A 6,000-nucleotide genomic window follows, 5' to 3' on the forward strand; every position below is an offset into this window, starting at 1 on the left:
AATCAAATGGAATGTATAATCCTGTGACTTACTGTGGATATTTACTGTTAATGCTTGTGTGTCTAATTTTATGTCATGTTTAAAAATTAAAATTAAATAAAATAAAAATAAATGCTCAGGGAGCCACACAACCTATTTACCCTTAAAATGAAGATAACACAGTGTATAACGTTTTATATATCCCCAAGCATACCCCACATTTAGCATAAAACGCCTGACAATTGCATACCCAAAGTAATTTGCGATTTATTTTACTTCATACTTATAGCACACAGTTTGTTGCATTAATGGAATTATAAAGCAAAAAAAATAATTTTTTTGACTTTTTATTGCTGTTTTTACCTGTTATAACAAAGGAAAACCTCAAACTCTTATGGAGAGGAGAAAAAATACTGGCTGTGTAGACCTATTTTTAAATAAAACACAGAAGAGGAGACAAAACACTGGTGTCTGTAGAAATAAAACCCTGAACTATGTAAGGGATAATGTATAGCTACGAGGTCATTGTCGCAAAATAATTGACCGACACAGAGTTTAAAATACCGAGCCGCCTTGGCGAGGTGTTTTAAACATCAGTGAAGGTCAATTATTTTGTGATGATGACCGAGTAAAGCTATACATTATCCCGCTTATTACATGGCTAACCTACTAACAATATACCTAATTCATTTGACAAATCGCAGTTGTTCTGTGGCTCTGTCAGCCCAAATAAAGTGATTATTATTATCGCGGGCAGCCCGGCAGGTGTGTCTGATTGGCTGCACTGAAACAGTGTTTGTCAGTGGGCTTGATTGCGAACAGCTGCGCACAGCGGTCATTATTGTCCCACAGCGGTCATTATTGTCTGATAACTGACCTCTGACGCGCGCTATTGACCAATCACAAGCAAGCATTTCGGCGAATGTGAAAACGCCATGTAATAATCAGGTATATTTGAGTCCTTCCCTTATTTGTGGAGCATTTATAAAATAAAAAGTAGTCCACTTTGAAAAAAGACTACCATGTGTAGACCTACTTTGAAATAAAACACAGAAAAGGAGAAAAAACCCTGGCATCTGTTGACCTACCTTGAAATAAAACCCTGAACTATGCAGCTCTATTTGAGTCCTTCCCTTATTTGTGGAAAATCTATAAAATAAAAAGTAAATTTTTCGTTGTTTGCAAATTTCGCATATAGGTAAGCCTGCATCGTTAGTCATGAAAGCAAATTAATCTGTCCACGCTGAATTAAACCCTCTATTTTCCTCAGACTTTCCTTTTTTTGGATTTATCCATGGTTAGCTTACAGGGGGGTCGAAACTCAAGATTAGCCACTTGCAGACGGCAGGGAGAGGCTAAATATTTTAGTTGATGAAATATTTTTTCATTTCAGTGTCACAGTATGACATCGATCTCCAATTTAAAAAAAAAATATTAATACAATTATTATTATTATTATTATTATTACTTTTTGGACAGGGAGCCGCAGCTGATTGGTTAAAGAGCCGCATGCGGCTCCGGAGCCGCAGGTTGCCGACCCCTGGCTTAGCTAAAGCAATTATTGAAGGTTCGCCACAAATCCTCTCGCAGCCTGTTCATGCTGCTGCGGTCAGGCAAACGCCTGCGAGCACCAGTAACGAGGACAGAGAGACTTAGGCTCAGCTTCTTCCCCCAGGCCATCAGAGCCTTGAACACTGAACTCTCCACGCACAAGCACACATGAGCACACACACAACACACACACTGTACACGCTCACACACTAGCAGCCACTTTAACATGAGCACACACACACTCATGTTGCACACGCTCACACTATGGACACTTTACAGAAGGAAAGATCACTTTAAGAATAGTATAGCTTGAGATCGTATAGCATTGTATAGCAGTGTACATAAAGACCCAATGCCTCATCCGTAGCTAACAGTGTACTGCACTGCCACAGGACCTAGCATGTCCTACCATGCTCTGTAAATAGCTCATGTACAGATACCGATATGCCTACTTTGTTTACTTGTTTATTGCACTATGTCGCTCTATTGGTTGGACTCTTATTATTATTACTTGTATTATGCACATCGTTGCGGGCGAGACCCCCCGCATTTCACTGTATACCTGTATGCTGTTACAAATAAAACTCTTGTATCTTGTATCTTGTATCTTGTATGCGGAAGAATGACACAACTCCCGTATTCTCCCATAATGCACAGTAATGTAGCAGGAGGGCGGTTTGTCGTTGTGGATAATGAAATCAACTCGGTCCGTTCTGACATCATTGTTGCCACGGAGGGACAGCCACATCCAATTAACTTAATCAATGTTATTTCTGAGTGCAGTGACATTAATCTTTGGAAATAAATGAAATTATACAGTGTTGTAAAAACCTTGATGAATTTCTACACAGATAAATCGCCGATGGGGTTTCACTGTATATTAGGATCATAACCATACCTGCCAACATTGGGCCATGGATATTGTCTGGGGCTTCAAACAAAAAAATCTAAAACCTGAAAGTACAATGATTTTTAATGATCCATTAGCTCATAGTTCACCCTTAATAAAACATGAGCACAGTAAATTAACAATAGACGTGCAATAATAATAGTTGTAGCCTGCTTAGACTAATATGTCAAGTAACAAAAATGTACATAACACAAAAATAATTTATTGTTCAACTGCAAAAGTAGCTGTACTTGCATTGTTTCTCAAATCTGCCCCACAGATTAGATTGGTTTCAAATGTATTGTATTGTTTATATAAACAAAAATACGTTTATATAATATAAATGAGTAATGAGTATAAATATATATAAATTAGTACTACTGAATAATAGTGCTAATCAGATGTATGTATAGTGTTATAGTATTATTATAGTAATAGCTATAGGATATAGGCTTTCACCTTAGTCTACTAAATGTGTGGTGTTTGCTGACGTGGCCTTAATTACAAAGGGAATGTTTCACTCCAGGTGAAGAGAGATTTGCAGGAGTATTGCTTTCTATTCTGGAGATTTGTCCTCATCCGTTGTCAGCGTGCCGGAGGCTGGCCGCACGCAGGAGGCGTCTCACGTTCACTCTTGGTCGCCAGGTTGTGCAGGAGAAATTAGTAGTGTGTGGTGGAGATTAGACGCTCTCTCAATCTAATCTGGTAACACACGTCTCACACGGAAGGCTCGGTTTCATTCGTGTGTCACTATACAAGTCTATCTCTAAGAAACATATTTCTTTAGATAAACGTGGAGGAAATGGCCAAATGGGAGCACAGCGGGGGAGAGATTCAATTAAAAATGAAATAAAAAAAGAAGGGAGAAAAGAAAACCGAGTTGGCAGTTATTAATACCACATATTTCAATATACTGTAGTTTTATACTTAACTATTTTAATTTGATTTACATTTTCAAACCTTTATTTCAACTTGTGAGACACTGATGGTTACCCTCATTTACAGCGACGACAAGCTTACAAGCATAGACAGTTTATCAGCAATTTTATACATATAGGCACAATAAATAAGAATAAACTATAAAGATTTACAAGTTACAAGTCGACACACAGTGATCGGAGATATTACTTTTTAAATGCAGCAAAAGAAGGAAGAAACTTCAGCTTCAGAGTCAGTTGGAGGACATTCCAGGTGTTGGAAGCATCAAAGGAAAAAGCAGTTTTTAACAACCAACCAGTCATTTGAACGTGTAGAATAGGTTCCAAGATGACATTCCAACAGTTGTGATGGTGTAAGGGGGACGCTTACCAATAAGGGCTTTAAAAAATAATAATGATAGTTATGCCAGAGAAGGCCATCCAACCGTTTCATAAAGGACACAGTGGTGGGCATCATATCTGTCACCAGTAATAAATCTGAGGGCAGAATGATATGCAATGTCTGCGGAGTCCAGAGGTTTAAGAGTTGAAGCTGCAGCATGCCTATAAATCACATCACCATGGTCCAACATTGATAAGAAACCAGCTTCAACAATCTTCTTTCTACTAATCATGGGGAAGCTGGATCTATTTCTGCACTGCATCACATACTACTATATTGCATCAGAACATGTAACCACACTGCAGCAGTATACAGTATGTTAATTAAAACAACATGTAACACTGCAGCAGTATACAGTATGTTAATTAAAACAACATGTAACACTGCAGCAGTATACAGTATGTTGATTAAAACAACATGTAACCACACTGCAGCAGTATACAGTATGTTGATTAAAACAACATGTAACCACACTGCAGCAGTATACAGTATGTTAATTAAAACAACATGTAACCACACTGCAGCAGTATACAGTATGTTAATTAAAACAACATGTAACCACAATGCAGCAGTATACAGTATGTTAATTAAAACAACATGTAACCACACTGCAGCAGTATACAGTATGTTAATTAAAACAACATGTAACCACAATGCAGCAGTATACAGTATGTTGATTAAAATAACATGTAACCACATTGCAGCAGTATACAGTATGTTAATTAAAACAACATGTAACACTGCAGCAGTATACAGTATGTTAATTAAAACAACATGTAACCACACTGCAGCAGTATACAGTATGTTAATTAAAACAACATGTAACACTTCAGCAGTATACAGTATGTTAATTAAAACAACATGTAACACTGCAGCAGTATACAGTATGTTAATTAAAACAACATGTAACACTGCAGCAGTATACAGTATGTTAATTAAAACAACATGTAACACTGCAGCAGTATACAGTATGTTAACAACATGTAACACTGCAGCAGTATACAGTATGTTAACAACATGTAACACTGCAGCAGTATACAGTATGTTAACAACATGTAATAACCACACTGCAGCAGTATACAGTATGTTAATTAAAACAACATGTAATAACCACACTGCAGCAGTATACAGTATGTTAATTAAAACAACATGTAATAACCACACTGCAGCAGTATACAGTATGTTAATTAAAACAACATGTAATAACCACACTGCAGCAGTATACAGTATGTTAATTAAAACAACATGTAATAACCACACTGCAGCAGTATACAGTATGTTAATTAAAACAACATGTAACACTTCAGCAGTATACAGTATGTTAATTAAAACAACATGTAATAACCACAATGCAGCAGTATACAGTATGTTAATTAAAAAAACATGTAACACTGCAGCAGTATACAGTATGTTAACAACATGTAATAACCACACTGCAGTATACAGTATGTTAATTAAAACAACATGTAACAATGCAGCAGTATACAGTATGTTAATTAAAACAACATGTAACACTGCAGCAGTATACAGTATGTTAATTAAAACAACATGTAACACTGCAGCAGTATACAGTATGTTAATTAAAACAACATGTAACACTGCAGCAGTATACAGTATGTTAACAACATGTAATAACCACACTGCAGCAGTATACAGTATGTTAACAACATGTAATAACCACACTGCAGCAGTATACAGTATGTTAACAACATGTAATAACCACACTGCAGCAGTATACAGTATGTTAACAACATGTAACACTGCAGCAGTATACAGTATGTTAACAACATGTAACACTGCAGCAGTATACAGTATGTTAATTAAAACAACATGTAACACTGCAGCAGTATACAGTATGTTAATTAAAACAACATGTAACACTGCAGCAGTATACAGTATGTTAATTAAAACAACATGTAACACTGCAGCAGTATACAGTATGTTAATTAAAACAACATGTAACACTGCAGCAGTATACAGTATGTTAACAACATGTAACACTGCAGCAGTATACAGTATGTTAACAACATGTAATAACCACACTGCAGCAGTATACAGTATGTTAATTAAAACAACATGTAACACTGCAGCAGTATACAGTATGTTAATTAAAACAACATGTAATAACCACACTGCAGCAGTATACAGTATGTTAATTAAAACAACATGTAATAACCACACTGCAGCAGTATACAGTATGTTAACAACATGTAATAACCACACTGCAGCAGTATACAGTATGTTAACAACATGTAATAACC

General features: G+C 36.3%; 1 protein-coding gene across 1 annotated transcript in view; it reads left to right on the plus strand.

The window, feature by feature from the left end:
- The window catches only part of st6galnac3 (ST6 (alpha-N-acetyl-neuraminyl-2,3-beta-galactosyl-1,3)-N-acetylgalactosaminide alpha-2,6-sialyltransferase 3), a 221,384-nt gene that overhangs the window by 132,759 nt on the left and 82,625 nt on the right, over positions 1-6,000 (plus strand). The gene's annotated exons all lie outside the window — the stretch shown is intronic.

The sequence above is a fragment of the Notolepis coatsorum genome, assembly GCF_963971535.1.
Source record: "Notolepis coatsorum genome assembly, chromosome: 13".
Classification (NCBI taxonomy): Eukaryota; Metazoa; Chordata; class Actinopteri; order Aulopiformes; family Paralepididae; genus Notolepis; species Notolepis coatsorum.